The sequence below is a fragment of the Nuphar pumila genome, chromosome 1 (genome assembly GCF_984573655.1).
Source record: "Nuphar pumila chromosome 1, dmNupPumi1.hap1.1, whole genome shotgun sequence".
In the NCBI taxonomy this organism is placed as follows: domain Eukaryota; kingdom Viridiplantae; phylum Streptophyta; class Magnoliopsida; order Nymphaeales; family Nymphaeaceae; genus Nuphar; species Nuphar pumila.
Window position 1 is genome coordinate 145,868,265 of NC_143249.1, and position 19,160 is coordinate 145,887,424.

General features: G+C 34.0%; 1 pseudogene across 1 annotated transcript; it reads right to left on the bottom strand.

Annotated features, from left to right (window-relative positions):
• Window positions 1-18,353: 18,353 nt before the first annotated feature.
• LOC149849204 (putative lipid-binding protein AIR1B pseudogene) lies at window positions 18,354-18,944 on the bottom strand (annotated as a pseudogene). The gene has a single exon (XR_016433259.1). The product of XR_016433259.1 is annotated as a putative lipid-binding protein AIR1B pseudogene (transcript).
• Window positions 18,945-19,160: the final 216 nt, after the last annotated feature.

The following is a 19,160-nucleotide window of genomic DNA, read 5'->3' on the forward strand; positions in this document are numbered from 1 at the left end:
TGATTACTTAAGAATGTTAAACATTTCGTAGATTTATACTAATAAAAGTTAAATGCTAAAGCGATAACGATTTGTATTAAGGAATACAAAATCCTGCAATGATCATTACTTTAGAATGTTAAACATTAGAACAATTTATATTAATGAATGCTAAATGATAATGCGATAACGATTTGTACTAATGAAGACAAAATCCTGCAGCGATGATTACTTAAGAATGCTAAATATTTCAACGATTTATACTAATGAATGATAAATGCTGAAACGATTATAAACGATTTTAAATCATTTACCTCTTTTAATTGCAGACCATCTAAAATGAACTTAGCATTATCTCCATTGACATTTATTGTAGCCCACCAACCGATCTTGGGAAAACCACAAATCGCAGGGCCACACTGAGGACACAAGGCGACAATATGCTCTCACGCCTAGGCCTACAAAAACAATATATTAATAAGACTATAACCTTCAACGATCTTAGTCTACAACTACCAAATATGTAATAAATAATTACCTGGATAAATGGTCAAAACCCTCTGACGGTTTTTGTACCCTTATTTGCATGGTAAAGTTGATTGTACAAGTATGCGAGCATAGCAGCACCCCATGCATAGTTGTCGACTTTATCTAAGTTTTCCAAGAACTGCAGTCACAGGTAACTTAACATCGAACCAGACAAATCCAAGAATAAATTAAGTCTAAAAAAATAAAGAAGGAAGCCACACAACTCTTGGTCAGCTCTTTTAGATGCACATGTGTGACACCCCAAATTTTTCCAAAAATCCAAAAATTCTCTTTTTGCCCCAGACCTCCAACTTTTGAATAAATTGTGTTAATCTCTGATAAAATTCTATTTATTTCTCAGATTCATTGGAATCCGGATTCAAATTTTATATCTGACCCAATTTCAGATCCAAATCGGATATCCGGATCCAATTCTGATCCCAGATCTTCTATTCTTCAAAAAAATTAATTCTTCATATTTTCTTAGATATTTTATCTCAATTCATCCCAATTTGAGGTCCAAACTCAAATATTTACCAAAAACCCCGGATCCAAACCCGTTTTCTAAAGAAATTTTCAGAGAATGACATTGAATTCTCAGAAAACCCCCTTTTTTAAATATTTTTAATTTTTACAAAATAGTTTAAAAAACCCTTAGTTTTATAGTTTTTATCTCAAAAATAAAAAAAATATAGAAAATGTAAAGAGAAAAGAACAAAAATAGAAAATTAGAAAAGAAAATACAAAAAAAAATGGCCTTTTAAAGCCCCTTTTTGAAAAAATTTCGTAACTAAACCCCCTTTTGAAAATTTTGGAAAACCTGAAGGGACCCATCTTGAAAATTTTCTAACGGTTTTGCTTTATAAAAACGACCATCAGGCCTCTTTCTCCTCACCGCGCTTCACCCCCGCACCCTTCTCTCTCCTTCACGATCGCCTCTTCACCTCCCCATTTCACGATCGTCTTCTTTTTCCCCTTTTCATTTACTACATTCCTCTGGTGTTTCCCCTTCCAAGCAACTAAAGGTTGAATGCGTCTACAGGTAAGTAACTCTTTCCTCTTGGATCCCTTATGGAAATTCTCTTCCCCTCTCATAGCATTTCTTCATTTAATGGTAGCTTTTCTTCATTTTCTTCTTTTATCATAAAGCATTAAGGGTGGGATCGACCTGCATATAGAAGGATCGACCCACCTGTTGCTACATCAATGGAGCAATCTGACTCCAACACTTGTTTTGTTCTTTTCTTTTAAAATTTCTTTATGTTTAAGTAATTTGAGTATTGATTGATTCAGCATTCTTTTATTATATGTTAATCTTAATTTTTTGTTGATATTATCGATTTCTCATTTCCTTTCCTCATTTTGATTTTGGTTTCCTTTTTATTTTGGTTTCTTGTTTATTTTGATTTCCTGTTTATGCTTAATTTTTGGTTTTGATGATATCCCATGGCACCTCATTCATTTCCTCTTTTTTTTTAATGTTTCATTCATTCTAGTTGTATTACCACACATCTTTGTTTAACTTCATCCAATCTATCGGATGTTCATCAACATTTCACTTTCGTCCTTGTTTCCATTATGCATTTTCATCATCATTGTCATGTCAATGTCGCATAAGCATTCATCATAGTATATTGTAGTTCCAATGCCTGGTAGTGTCATTTTTCCTTTGTTTCGTCTTGAAAATCAATTGTCATACAAATGCAGGATGAGGTCGGCCATTGGTCCATGGATAAAAGTCATCCCCACTTTGAGCATTCTCTTAGACTTTTTTTTTTAGTTTGTTCATGTACTTATTCTTTTTCTTTAGGTTAGATTTTAACTCATTTTCTGTATTAATAATTGTATAAATGAGTTACATGTCTCTTTGCATGTTATATTGAAATCCTCCGTTCTCATCTCATACTTTCCATTTTCTGTTCCATCACCATCTCTGTTGTCACATGGTGTTTTAGTACCGATCTAGCTGGATTGCATCATATGTCTCTGATTTCATAGGGAAATTTTAACCTACGTCAATTTCACGGTAAAATTTTGAGCCACATTTCCTTTTGTTACATGAGCAGCATTATCTTCTTTACAGCAATTTTCTGGTTTGCAGCTCAATGCAAAGATCCATCTACACATCTCTGTATATTGTGCATTTATCATATTCAATAGTCATCCTTGTTCATCTCTTCATTTCATAGACATCTCATCCATCTTATTTCATTTATGATTCATCACAATCATTGTTATTGTAGCTGTAGAAATTTTAGTTTTATTTCATTTACTATCCATCTTACTTCTTATTTTGTTTAGATTACCTTCATACAAAACATCTCATAACCTGGCATTTCTACCTTGTTCACTCCGCATGTCGTCATCATCCACCATAGCATATCTCCATCATGTTGCATCCGTGTGGTTTGCTAAATATATGAGGTGTACCAGTCTGGTTTTTTTTGGGTTTTTTCATTTTGTCATTCATAAAGCCCAATATTGGATTTGAGGGACAATGAGCTCCATGGTGGTCTTAGCAGCTTGTACTAATGCAAATTATGTTGTAGTTATCATATTGTGGATGGTTCTGCAAAGGTGCATCAGATTATCAGTAAGTATAGTGGACATTTGAGAAAACCAAGCTGTAAAAGACCTCCAAAACCATCACACCCATTGTTGGTGGATGATGCATATTCGAAGTTGGTCCAACAGCTCTCAAAGCTTGTAATGTTGAAGCAGGTAGAGATTGAAAGGATGAAAGCTAGCAAAGTAGCACCAATACTTCACTCACTGAATTACTTGTTGCACATTATATGTTGTTCCACCACACTTACCTTCCCAGCATCACCCGGTGTTTGTATTCAGCACCCTTCCACAACCACCACCACTACACAACATACTTGTTGTTTAAGTTTTTCCTGCAAAACACACTATTCACGTCATTATCCCTGTTTCCCACCGTCATTTTGTTGCTGCCCTACTTATTAGTGATATCCTCCAACAAGGTAGCATCAATGTGCCCTGTGAAGACCCATTTATTCTGCTTGATGGCCCCTTTCCTTTTCACCTTGGTGGTTGCTTCGTATTGGGTCAGAAATATGTCATCTGGACCTGTGTGCAGACTATGTGGCACCACATTAGGAAATGTGCAGGTTGTTGTTCCTTCCAGACCTTCACAGGATGGCAGTAATATGCTTTGTCATGGTGATGATACTAGTTAAACTGTATGAATGTGATTTTCTTGGCTCATTCTCATGAGTTTGATCGAATTATCAATCTTCTGCTATTGCAAAGAGAAGTTAAGGTGCACTATTAAGATACAATTTCTCGTTGTAGTTATTGTCCATCGCCTTACTACACAATAGTTCATCTCCTGTATCACTGCTCTTTATATCATCTGCACATTTCACGATAATTTATTTCTCATTCATAGTTTAGCACATACTTATTTTCAGAGTTCACATCATTAGGTAATAAGCACCTGAATATCCACATTCTTCTTTACATCAATGCATATATATGTATTCTCATTCTTTACATTCCTGTTTTGAAATTATTTGCTCTGAGTTCATATTTAAGGGTTTGTACACTACTTACACGTGTTCTTCCTCCCCTCCAGTTGTTAAATTCTCATGTATGTGGTGGTGTTGCTATATATCATGCTGGTGGGTTACATCGTTTTAAAATTTACCAGCTAGCGGAATCGAACTCCCTAGATCATATCATAGTAGATAGTCAGAACCGTTCATTCCCTAATTTTATTTATCAGAATTTCAGATCATATTGTTAATACTAGCACAAGGTCTTTGAATGGTAACAAGCTAGTTGGTGCATTTCCTGTAGAAGACAGGCTTTTTTCTTTTTTTCTTTTTTCTTTTTTCTTTTTTGTAAATCGCCTCTGTCATCGAGTGGCTCACAGGACCATTACCTGGGTTGCCTCTGTTCGTGGTTTGCATGACTAGCATCTTCATTTTGTGTGACCCCTGCTCTCTTTAATGCTTTTAGTTGTTTTTCTTAGCATGATGTTATTGTCCAATTGTCATCGAAGAGTATAGATGTTGATTGTTGATGTATGTGATTTGGTTTTTCAAATGCTGAAATTTCTTTCCCATTGCAAGGAGTAATTCTATTATCACATTAGAAATGAAGGATTTCATAACTTAAGGCCTTAATGAAGACTGGAATATACACTTTTCCATAGCATAGAATTTCCCCTACAATCACACTTTTTACACTCATCCCCTGTTGACTACATTCCACCATCACTATTTCCATTTGTTGTAACTTTCAGAACCACACTGCTGCATCACCATTTCAGCAACCAACCTTCAACCCATGTTCTAGCTATCACCCACATCCGATAGCACCCTGCTGTTGCTGCCATTCAGTGTTGCAAACCACACTATTCTCCTCTTCAACCTCCATTGTACACAGCCTATACACAGTCCACCATTTTTTACTAATATTATTGCACCCTCACTATTGCGTACCACCATTCCAGCGCTTACCATTCCGTTGTGCATCGCTGTAGGTCCGCCCTCCAGCCCAACCCTCATTGATAAGACTCTTCAGCATTTACAACAGTAGACATTCACTCACACCTTGTTGCAAGTCATATCCCTTTTGCAAATCATATTTACATTTACTATATTCATCTACATCTTTGTTATCACTACATACATCTCATTGGGCATAAACTCCTCCATTAGCTCATGCACAACATTTAAGCATTACATTTCCACTTAGATGGTGTATATATGTATTCTAATTAACTTAGGGTATCATTCATATATTTGAATATCTATTCTTCATCATTATTTTAGGATATTACATGTATATTCTGACATTCATTCGATATATCACCTCAAAGTATACTTTGTCATTTGCATTACATCTCCATTAGTATCGTGTATATGCATGAATATTTCATCAATTACATCTTGGGTTCAAAGTGATTATATATGGATTGCTTCCTATATACATCATGTACTAACACTGTTTTGCAGAAAATAGGTAGAAAATGTTATCCCCTTTCTTAGCTTAGGAACTGTAACTGCAATTCCAATTTTCAGAATTGTAATAGCTAGATAATAATGAGAAATTTTCATTTCCTGTACTAGATTAGAATGTATAAGCATTTAAATATCATGAATTATGTGTTTCATATCATTTTGCTATTTTCTTTCAAAAAAATCATGAATGACACGTGCACCATTCTAATAAGAGGTATTTAATCCTAAGCAAATGACCCACATTGATAGCCATAATCAAAATGTGGACAATGTTTAGGATTTTTATCTTTTATGAAATAACATTGGGTCCACACTGGATCTCTTTTTCAAAAATCATCATATTTTCTAAATTTTTCTTCCTTTATCAGAGTTTAACTTGAAATTAACTTAAAATATATATCAATGGCCATAGTCATGATATATTGAGAGTGAATTTTATTTTAAACTCTATAAAGGCACCAAAATGTATTTTATTCTTTATCTGAATTTAAATACAGATTATTTTATAATGCATTTTATGACCATAGTCAGGAATGCATTATATCTTCAATCTTATTTTAATTCTCTTTTCAATATCCAATTCTCAAAATTCTTTAACTCATTCATCATTTAGAATAGAATTTCATCAATATTTTCAAATCATTTCAAATTTTCTTCAAAAATCCAAGTGATTTTGAGATAATTCTTCAAATATCTTCTCATTTCTCAGATCAATCTTCAATTCTTATTTATAAATTCAAATTCATTTTTCTATTCTCAATTCTACTTTATTTTAAAATTCAAACTTCAATTTCAAAGTTCAATTCGACTTTGAAATTTCAAATTCATTTCTATATTCAAAATTCAATTTTCAATTCAAATCAAAATTCAAAGTTCGATTCCACTTTGAAATTCCAAATTCATTTTCAGGATTCAATTTCAAATTCAATTCAATATTCCATATTGAATTTCAAAGTTCAATTCAACTTTGAAATCCCATATTCATCACCTGATTTCAAAAATTCAAGTTTTAAACCAAGTTTATTTTCTATTCTTCACTTCAAGTTCTCAAATCCAACTCCACATTTTCGAATTCCACTTGGATTTTTCAAATGCACTTCCATAATCAAATTCAATCTGGATTCCCAAATCCAAATCCATCTTCAAGATCTATATGGATTTCTTGAATCCAATTCCAAATTCTATCTGGATTTCCAAAATCCAAATCTATCTTCAAATCCCATCTGGATTTCCATGGTTCAGGTCTATCTTCAGATTTCTTCAAAATTTCTCAATATCCAAATCTATCATCTAATTTCACCTTGAATTTCAAATTTCAAATCCAATTCTGTCTTGGATTCAGATTTTCAAATCCAATTCTATTTTTCAGGTTGATTTCCAAATTCCATCTTGAATTCCAGATTTCAAATCTGATTCCATCTTGGATTTAGATTTTTAAATCCAGTTCCATTTTCCAATTTGATTTCCAATTTCAAACTCAACCATTTTCAAATCTCATTTGAATTTTAAGATTCCAATTTTTATTTTCCAAAATCACTTTCAAATCTATTCTCTATTTCTAAATTCAATTTCTAGGTCAAAAATTCCTATTTCAGGTTCTGAATTCAAAAACTCAAGACCAAAGATCCCTTTTCAAAATTGATTCTTGAAAATCGATCCAAATTCAAAGTTCATCTTGACTTTGAAATTTCATTCTTACTTCAAAATTTTAAAATTCTAATTCTCCTTTTCTCTTCATCCAAGATTTATTTTCAAAATTTCTGATTATTCTAAAAACTTGGAAATTCAAGTCTCTTTCTTAATCTTAAGTTAGATTCAAAATCTAACTTTTCCAAGTTAATCTTCAACTTTCAAGAACCATTTCTTCACCCTATTCCCAAACTTATTTCAAATCACTTGGATAAATTCAAAAGTTCTAAAATTCTTCTTCTCAAAAGCATACATCTTTTCATTTGCATTGCACAAGCATGATTCTTTGTGCATCTTAGACTTAGAATAAATTCTTAGACAATATTTAGGCAAATAAAATGGCATAAATTCAATCATTGGTTCAATTGCCTCTGGTAAAGGCGCCAAGAACGGTTGAACCCTGTACCGACGAGCGAATCCAGTCTCTCCATTTTCCCGCAAATTTTCAAAAACGGACCTGAGTAATTTCAAAACATTTTCAAAATTTAGGTCAAGTGAGACCTTTGCAAAAGAGTTCCTCTCTTTCTCTTTCTTTTCTCTTCTCTCTTCTTTTTTATCTTTAATTCTCCTTCAAAAAGGGAATGGAGGCTAGAAAGGAAAAGAAAAGGAAAAGAGGAACAAAGAGGAAAATTTTTGCAATGATCACAACATGTAGCGGACTGGCCTTCCCATTTATTATAGAAAAAAGAAAGTTTCATCGATATGAAATTGCTTCCACCAGAAATACATTGACCCTAGTCTTTCATCGACATTCCTACAAGGGTTATGCACTTTTCCCTTGCATTATAGTTTGAATCCCGTGCTAGAACAGCAATTCCATGGCACTTAAGACTCGTAATCTGCACCACATCTTCTAGGGTCATGGTGATCTTTAAATAATCAAACTGGAATGTATTCGTCTTATGATTTTACTTAAGAACCAGATGGGTCATGGTGTTCCAGCACATTTCAAAATAATGTTGGTCCAGAAGGCCACTAAAGTGCATATTTTGTAATCACTTCTTCTGATATTCACTCAGTTGTTCATACCATGACAGAACTACAGGCCACTGACACCGCCATCTGAGCTTTTCACCTGGTGCTCTACTTCTCTTCTAACATCTTTGTAATACAAAATAGCATATTATTTGTATCAAATAAAAAATAGTCTCATTTGTACTTCTAGACGTCGTTGTACACAGTAATCGCTATATATAATAATTGTTGCATACTCGCTATCACTTCATTTGTATATACAATAATCGACATCAAAGTAATTGCTATATGTACTAATCGTTATACATCGGTCACAGTAATCGCTATACATAGTAATCACTATCATAGTAATTGTTGTACATAGTAATCGTTATACATAATAATGCCTATCATAGTAAATCATTACATAATTACTATACGTACTAATTGCTATTACGATAATTGCTATACATAGATCACAGTGATCACTATACATAATAATTGTTATCATATTAATCGATATATATATTAATTGCTACCATAATAATCATATACATAATAATACCTATCAGTAAATCGTGATAGACAGAAGCAATTTACATACCTTTGTGTTATCATCGCAAAATTTTACTTTTGCAAGTCAAACTGACCTTAAAAAAAGATTTTGAAAATAACTCGCCTCTGTTTTTAAAATGCGGGATAATTCCGAAGAATGGGACTCGTCTGTCAGTACGAGGTTCAATCGTTTCTGGCGCCTTTACCAGGGGTAATTGAACCAAGGATCAAGAGTGTGCTTAGCTTTGCTCAACTTGTCTAAATCGTGTTATATTTCCTAAATGCACAAAGAACCAGGCATGTGCTATGAATTTTCTGAAAATGTAGTTTTGAAAACATGATGTTTGCTTCTAAGATTTGAAATACTTGGAAAATTCTTGGAAAAGATGTCACTTGGAAAATCGTGAATCATGGTGAAAGAATATTTCTGAGGAAAATGAAAATCGATTTCTGAAGAATATAGAGGTTTTGTGAAAATCAATTTCTAAAGAATTTCAAATAACTTTGGAAAAAATGATTTTTCTGAATTCAAACTTTGAAATTGAATATATAACTTAGAAAATCATGATTTGAACTTGATAAATACTTGAAATACCATTTGAAAGCTCAGAGTTTTGAGAAAATCAATTTCTGAGTAAGACTTGAGAAATTTTGAGAAAATTGATTTCTCTGAGTTGGAATTGGAATTTGCAAATGAATGAAATGAATGAATATGGATTTGAAAGACCTGATTTTAAGGAATTCAGAAAATCTTTTTGTATTTTTGAGAAATGCAGTGCATTTTAAAGTTAGCCTAAGAGTGTAGGTTGAATGTGGTTAATACGAAAATCACAAATCTGGGTCTCATTCGCATTCTGACTATGGCCATAAATACGAATTCCACCAAGTTTGTCAACTCCTTAAGAGCTTGTGCACGTGCCATTCGTGTAGACCATGGTGAATTTGTAGAAATATGCACATGAATGACAAGCATAACAGTTATATATCAAAGTTCAAACTATATGCAATGCAAATCCTAATCTAAGCAGAAATTGAAATTCTTATTCCAAATTTTAAATTTAATTTACATCACTAATTGAATTTAAATAAAGAAAATTAAAGTCTTCAATGTCCCTGCAAAACTAGAAAACTTGTTAGTGAAGATATGTTGGCTTCTCTAAGTTTATCCAGCAATATCTGGAAATTGCTGGATTTTGCTAAATATAAGCCTTTTTTTCATGATTCCCTGAGATAAACATGATGAAATATGAAATAAAATAGAAGAAATAATGAAAATGATATTTGAAAATTCTAAATTGGGGTCAAAATGACCAAAATACCCCTAATAGCAAGACTATGGCCTTGAAACCAGGGTTTTTCAGAAAGATATTTTATAAAATGCAAGTTTTGAAATTCAAATGAGAATAAATCAAACATAAGATGATATAATATGATTAAAAATATGAAAATTAGGGTTTAGAATTTCAAAATTGAGGTCAAATGACCAAAATGCTCCTGATAGCAAGACTATGGCCTTGAAATCAGGATTTTTTAAAATAAATTTTGGTAAAAACTTTGGATTTAGGATTGAAATAAACATAAAATCGACCATGAAGCATCCTAATATGATTCTAAAAATGAACAAACCCTAAAAACATAAACTTAAATATGAAAATCAAGAAATATCACGAAAATCATGATTTTAGCAGTGTTTTGGGATCCTACGGGCACCCTGTTTTGCAATTTAATTCATTCAAGCATCAAATGGATTCCAAAATTCATAAAAATCAGCAACTGAACTTGTTATCACCCTAAAATCAGATTGGCATCATAAAAATATATTTTTGACATTATTCTAATTCAAAAATTGCATTAAAACCCTAAAATATGTTATTTTTACCCATGGTCACATACCAGTTTCAGTGTTAGACCCGAATCAGGGGTCAATCTACCATAGAAATTTTTAAAATTTTACAGAGGTAAACTAAACATAAAAACAGAGAATCTCCTTTTTACAGATCAAGAAAATCATCTCTGATGAGAGAGATACTTTTCCAACAATCTGGACTTAAATATAACGAATCTAACATTGATTAAAACAGGTACTTTCGGTTGTAAATACAGAAATAAATAGCAGACCTCATCAAAAATTTCTAAAATTTTATCAGTAAATAGTAGACAGAAAAATAATGGACTTCTTTTTTTACAGATTATGAATCGGATCTACGGTTTGATATCTATGATCAGTACAAGTCGGATTAAGGTTTTTATAAATCATAACGAGTTTTAAAATATGGATCCAACTTTCTGACAAAGGAAAAATAAAAAACAGAGACAAAAAATTATAAAAAAATTAAAGTAAATAGCCTACATCAACACAAAGTCACTTTATTTTACGTATCTTGAATTGGATATCGAATAAAAGAAATAACGCATCTTCAAGTTATGCTTGAAATTAAACAACGATTTTAATCAACAGAAATCTTGATTTGACTTTGTATTTTATTAATAGAGTTCCCGAATCCCAAAATGTCTGATTTTTTTACAGTAGTTCACTGACATATCCGTGAACAACATATAAAAAAATTAAAAAAATTTAATGAATATTTCAATACAAACTAACATGCTTTCTACTGATCTGAAATTAAACTATGCAGAAATCTAAGAAACACTAAAAAAAATAAGATTTAACCATGAAAAACCATAAAATTATCTAAACAGCAAAACAAAATTGATTTTGATGATGAAACACGTGTAACAAACATTAATATTCTAAATAAATAAATAAACCATAGAGAATCCATGGCTGGAATTGCTTTTACCCTTGAAACCATGGATTTAATCCATTTAATCGGATAAATCTCATGTTTTCTTGGTTAAGAATATAAAAAACAATGCAATAAACGATTCTGATGGATTAGAATCATGGAAAACAACATGAAATAGGGTTAGATCGTCTTCTTGAATTGAACTTGAGGTTCTTGAGGTTGAATTCGTGGTTTAATTCATGAAAGGGGAGGTGCCAATGGTGAAATCTAATATAAAATCATAAAAAAACTGATAAAAAATAATAAAATAATGTTAAAAAAAAACTCACCTTGGGGTTGCAGCTTCAATAAAGGAAGAAGAGGTGCTGGAGAGAGGAGGGAGACCACGAAAATTTGAGAGAAAAACAACCTCCTTTAACCCCTCTAAAGACCCATTTTTATAGTTTTTTCAAAACCCATGTAATTAGGACTAATTAATACCTAACTTTGACTTTTTCAAACTCTATCTAAAACCACCAAGGGAGGACAATTTTTTGTGGTGTTATAACCCTAAAGGGACCCTAACTAACCCCAATTAAACTTCTAAATATTTTAGGGAACTTCCCAAATGTGGCGCCACTTGTCATTTTTCAAAAACCCTAATTTAAAACTTAAAAAACAAGGTTAAAATCTAAAGTAAAAAAAATATGATTTTTAAAATCAAGTTTGGACTCTTATAGATTCCTAACCACTAAACTAACTAGAACTATAACTAACCCTAGTCTAACTCTGACTTTTTCAAATGTGGCGCCACCCAGAGTGAGCCCCACTTGAATTTTCAAAAAACGATTTTAAAACTTGAAAATGAGAGGTTTTTCAAAAGATATTCAAAAGTAGATTTTGAAATTAAAAATTTTGAAATACCACAGAGTTCTGACTAGGTCAGAACTCCTCTAGATATGGCGCCAACTGGGTGGGCCCCACATCGAAGTTTTGAAAAAATTGAAATAAAGATTGAAAATAGCTTTGAAAAGGGGTTAAAATCAACAAATGGAATTCAAAGGTTTGAAAATAAAGTCTTAAGCGAACTAGGACTCTGGGCTAGAGTCCTGAAACTTTAAGACTCTGAGATTTTAGATTTTAAAAGCCAAATGAAGGAGTTTTTGAAAGATTTTATAAAAAAAAATGGTAAAATAAGGCAGAAAATGCAGTCAAGGTTAGAGTCCTAACTCAACCGAAACTCTGAAATAGAGTTCTGAATCAACTAGGACTTTACAAAATAACCTAATTTTTGAAAAACAAATGGAAAAGAGTAAAAATAGAAGAAAAAATAGACTCTAGAACAGACTCCTCACTTGATTAGGACTCTGGGACGGAGTCCTGATCGGACTGAAACTCTAGATTTTTTTGGTATTTTCTAAAAAACAGATGAAAGAACTTGTGAAAACAGTGAAAACAATAACAAATATTGAAATAAAACAGAGTTCTGATTCAACTGAGATTCTAGGGACAGAGTCCTAATTGAACTAGGACTCTCAGATTTTTTGGATTTTCTGAGAAAACAAGTGAGAGAATTTTGAAAAACAGTTAAAAACAGGATAAATTAAAGTTTTGGTTCATAGTCCTCATCTGATTAGAACTCTGAGAAAGAGTCCTGATTCGATCAGAACTCTAAGAATTTTTGGTTTTCTGATAAGCAAATAATGAAATTTAAACAGAAATTTTGAAAATCAGTGAAAATGGAGTGAGAAAACAAACTTTGTATAGAGTCCTGATTCTATCAGGACTCTAGGATAAAATCCCAGAATTTTGAAATTCTTTGATAAAAGTGTAATAGTTTTGATAGATGGAAAGATTTTTTAAAGATTCTCTCAAAATTGAAATCAGGATCAGAGTCTTGATCCAACTAGAACTCTCTGAACAGAGTCCTGTTTTGACTTAAACTCTGAGTTTTTGACTCATTTTAAAAAATTTGGTTAAAAATAGGTCAAAATAGTGACAAAAGACAGAGTCCTAATCCGACTGAAACTCTGAAGAAGAGTCCTAATCCGACTGGGATTCTTAAAAAAAAGTCCTAATCCAACTAGGACTCTGGGATTTTGGCCAAAACAAACGATTTTGAAAGGTTTTCTCCAAAACAGATAGTAAAAAGTAGAGTTCTGATCTGACTGGGACTCTGACAAAAAAGTCTTGATCCAAATAGGACTCTAAGATTTTGGCCAAAACAGAAGAAACGGACAAGGGATATGACCATAACTGGTTTAAAATGAGAATGGTGTTTTAAAAAGGTTCAAAAAGATTCAAACAAATGAAAATACAAAGTCGTGATCCAACTAGGACTCTAAAATTTTTGAGATTTTTTATAAATGAAGGAATCCAGAAGCGACACCACCTAAATAGGTCTCATCTGAGAATTGAAATCAGTTGAAAATTGAGTTTAAAACGAATCCAAATTGTTTTCTAAGAAAACATTTCAAAATATAAGATCCTGGGGGTTGGCAAATGACAGAATGTTGATTAAAGACCCAAGTTTTAAAATTGATTTTGAAAGAAAAAAGTTTAAAACTCAAATCTGGATTAAATATTTTGAAAACATGAGTGTTGGATCTCGAAAATGAGATGTAATGACATACAATGCTATGCAATGCAATGAAATGGTATGCTGAATGCATGCAATGATATGCAATGACAATGAAATATATTAACACTGGATGAGGGTGAAATTTTGGGGTGTTTAGACTTTGTCACATTTTTCTCCTCTTCATTCCTTCCCTCCATCATCTGCCTTTCTTGTTGCTTCATCATTCACTCTGTCACCTCCCGCCTTTGCTTTTCTACTTTCTTTCTTCACTCATTCACCTCTCTTTTCTGTTTTTCTACTTTTTTTTTTCCTTTTCCTTTCCTTCTATTCCTCCTCCTGCTATTTCTTTTCCCTTTCCTTCTCTTCCTCCTCATGTTTCTTTCTTTCTCTTTCCTTATCTTCCTCGTCCTTCTTCTTCTTCATTTGCCTTTCATTCTCTTTCTTATTCTCCTTCTCCTTCCTTTGTCTTTTCTTCTCTTCCTCATCTTCCTTCTCTTTCTTCTTCCTTTGTCTTTCTTTCTCTTCCTCCTTCTCTTTATTCTTCCTTTGCTTTTCACTCTTCTCCTCCTTCTTCATTTGCCTTTTCTTCCTTTGCTTTTCATTCTCCTCCTCCTTATTCCTTTGCCTTTTCCTCTCCTCCTCCTCCTTCTTCATTTGCCTTTGCTTCCTTTGGTTTTCATTCTCCTCCTTCTTCCTTCGTTTTTCCTTCTCTTTGTCACCCTCCTCCTCCTCCTCCTTCTTCTTCTTCTTCTTATTATTATTATTCTTCTTTAGTTTTTCTTCATCCTTCTTTCTTTGCTCTTCAACCTCAATATCTGATGGATAATGCTCTGCATTATACAATTCTAATGCTTTGTCCTTGTCTTTATCATTCTCAATCTTCATTATATTTTGGTACCTTTCATAACACTCATATATATATATATATATATATATATATATATATATATATATATATATATATATATATATGGGATTGGCGGATAATTTCTCCAATAGGCATTCTATCGAACGGCGGAGGATTTCTTGTCTTACGAACTTTAGTCATTGCTAACCTACACAACACGTGAATTTAACTACGTCATTATTCGTTAAACAATCACTAACATTACAAATCGTCACAATATTTGGCTTCATAAGTAAAAATTGTTGTAAGATTTAGCAAACTTAAGTACAAATCGAGGTAACTTCATAAATACACATCGCTACTGCTTTAAATGTATAAATCGTTGTTGCCTCAAACTTACAAATCATTGTAGAAATCGCAACCTTCATAAGTACATATCATTGTAACGTTTGGGCTTCATAAGTAAACATTGTTGTATGATTTAGCAAACTTAAGTACAAATCATGGTAACTTCATAAATCATAAATACACATCGCTACTGTTTCAAACATATAAATTGTTGTTGCATCGAACGTTCAAAACATTACTGTATTAAATGTATAAAACATTGTTGCATTTCAATGTATAAATCGTTGTAGAAATTTAGCCTTCATAAGTACATATTGGTGTAATGTTTGGCTTTCATAAGAACAAATCGTGCTAACTGTTTTTCAACGCTCAGAAGGTTGATAGGTACAAATCGATTTGTTTCTGTATGAAAATAAGTGTTATTTAGCATGAATAGTACAATTAGTTGTAAGATTTAGCATTCAGGTTTATAAATCGATTTGTTTACGTAACAAAACCTTAGATGAAACTCACTAAAACACCATGAGTTTTGATAATCTGACAGTGAAGGAGAAATGCCCAGAAGGTAGATGCAGACGATGGTGGCAACGATGCTCCCACTACGCAGACGACGGCAAATGATGCTCCGACGGCAACAGACGATGGTAAAGGATGCTCTGGCGGCGGCAGACTACGGTAAAGAGTGCTCAAGCGGCAACAAATGACGGCAAAGGGTGCATCATCAGAGGGAGCTCCTGTTACAGCAGATGGTGCAAACGTTTATAGCTTAGGGCGAAAACGGAACGTTTGAACTTTGAAAAATTAACATCATCCTCCCTTTTCTGAATGGAGGACATTTTTGTCTTTTTCTCGAACCGACATTTCACTTTTTTAGATGGAGGACATTTTTATCCTTTTCTTGAACTGTCATTTCATGGTGGGAATGACGGGAAGGGGTATTTAAGTCTTTGCAACTGCACCGGACTCCGACACTAAGTGATGCCGACACACACAAGGATACGAGTCCCACGTGCTTATATACGTGGTGCTCATTTGAACCCCCGAACATGCACCTGCATCTTCGGGGGCGGAACATATAACCTGCTTCGCATGAAAAGGCATTTAAAGACCCTTGTTGCTTTCACAAGAAAACACGCATAATTGCAGCTAGGGGTGGCAAAATCTGACACGACCTGCCAACCCGCTTCTTAGGCGGGTTCGGGTTGGGCAAAAATGAACCCGTTTAATAAATGGGTCGACCCGCCTAACCCGTTTATTAAACGGGTTGGATTCGTGTTAGGGGTATGCCAACCCGCCAACCCGGCTGACCCGTTTAATAAACGGGTTAGGCGGGCGGGTCAACCCGCTAACCTGCCAACCCGTTTACCCGACCCAACCAGTTTATTAAGTGGGTTGGCGGGTCATGTCGGGTTACCCGTTTAATAAACGGGCCGGGTTCGTGTTTGCCACAGCCGACCTGTTTAATAAATGGGTCAGGTTCAATAAACGGGTCAGGTTCAGGTTGAGGTATGCTGACCCACCAACCCGACCCGATTGCTACCCCTAATTGCAGCTGTCTCATTTTTTTTTGAAAGAAATTAATTCACTAAGCATAAGTAACAGTTACAGAAGGAACTGTGAGAAGTGATAAGGTATTACGCCCACGGAAGCAGATCAGGTCATGCTGAACATGAGCGTTTTTGCATTTTGGATGAATGTCATGTGGTTTTGTTGACTTTTGAGCTTTTTAATATGCAAATAGGATGGCCACGATTTCAGGAGCAAAAACGCTCATGTTAAGCATGACCTGATCTGCTTCCACGCCCACAGTCCACGCAAACAGCAATAGAAAATAGGGCAGTCACATTTTTTTTTTCAACAGAGAAAGCTGGGGTTAGGCAGACCCCTAGCAGTTATACAACATACCACTTGGGGTTCGAACTTGCAACGTCCCAACACAAGGTGACGTGCACTAACCGTTCCTGCCAAACAAGTGAAGGGCCCGTTGGTAGGAAGTCGCATGTTTTTCGAACAACCCAATATACATGTAATTGTCATGACGCATGAAACATCTCTCGCAGCTGTCACATGTTATTAGAACAAGCAAATACACATGTAAGTATCATAACGCATGAAACACCTCTCTCTCTCATTATGATTTGCAGAATTGCAGCTGTCACATGTTTTTAGAACAACCAAATATACTTATAATTGTCACGACCAATGTTATCAGTCATCTTACTGGCAGAAAATCGATCCGCTGCAGGCCTGAATATGTTATGTTTTAATAAATCTAAAAAATACCAAAAAATATTTTTTAATATTATTTTAATAGTTTTAACACATGTAATATTTTTTTATTATTTTTGGGCAGTAACGATTCACTTGTGTATCAATATTGACCGATACAGCTGAATAGGTGGCCAAACGATTCTATGCTGACAACATTCGTCGTCACGCATGAAACCTCTCTCTCTCTCTCTTCTTTTATTAAAAGATGTCATCTTTTATGCAGCGTTGCTGCATGCTTAGCGTGCAGGTTCACTACTGCTGACCGTCCATCTCAACATTTCTTGAGACCGACAATGCACCCATCTAGAAAAATGCCAAGATGGATGGTTGTCAGGCATGTTGCTGCCTGCCTACCATGCAGCGACGCTACACATTATGTGAAGTCTTATTAAAATAACTGCTCAAGATCTGATATACAACTGCTCGATGACAATATTTTTGACGCCATTTAAAGGAAAAATATTCTAAGAAATTCGAAAGAAATTAAATGATTCTAAATCAATAACTAGATCAACAGTTTATTTGCTTTGATTAGAACCATAGTCGCAAGAGTGTTCTTTTGAATTTAAAAAGAAGTTTTAAAGTATTTTGATAACTTCAAAATGAACTATCATGATATTTTTTGGAAATTAAATTTTCACAAGTTGCACTCTATTTTTATACTTGTTATTTTGGGCAAAAACTTTGAAGTTTTTTTGAGAAATGCACGTGTGCTTCAAGTTTTGGAAGGAGCTAACCCTTTCTGATATTGTCACAGCATTCATATTTATCAGCAATCCCCAATGAAAGCTTTTTAGTCTATTGCCACGATGACAAATTAGCAAAGCACCTAACTCGTATTGTATGACTGTTTGCTCAAATATACCGAGTAAAGAGGATAAGAAACCAGTCTATTGAATACATCAGTAACAGCCACAAAACTCATACACCGTCAATTATTAAAAGTGAAAAAGCACAATCTCAAACAAGATGCCTAGGTGCAGGCAGGCCCTTTCAGGCAATACTAGCATACAACTGAAACAACAAGCGTATTGATAATGCACAAGAAAGATGAAAAAGGGTTTTCATTTTTAGATGCATTTGTAGCCATCAGGGATTTTTTTCTGACATTCATCAACCAGCAAGCTGAAGGCAACAGGCACATCCAAATTGATACCTAGCACATTAGCCTTGATTGCAGTACAAAGGCATGCAGCTGCTTCCCAGTCCACTAGACCTTCCAGTAAGCTGCAGCATTTGTGCCCAGGGGGTGTGCCTTTGACAAAGCTAACTAACCCACCAAGTAGATCAGCACAAGTGCTCAGCTTAAGTGCACCTCTAGAACAGAATGGGTTTGGAGGGGGCAGTTTGGGAGGGAACTTGGGGTATTTGGGCTCGCACGTGCCACATGCAGACGCAAGAGAGGAAAAGAAGAAAAGTGCCAAGAAGAAAGAGAACACTGAATAGCCTCTGATAGCCATGGGTAATGACTCTGAGGTATGAACCTGTATGATATGGTTGGTTTTAAAGGGCAAACAATCAATGTGGGTTACATTTGATCTTATTAGCTGGCTGTGGGGCACATACTGATGGAGTTTTCTGCATACCAAGACAAGGAAAAAGACGCTTCATGAAAAGGAAACTAGACTACCAGTAAAGTTCCAAGTTAACAGTACATTCATTTTCTCTTAATAAATGTCAATTTACTT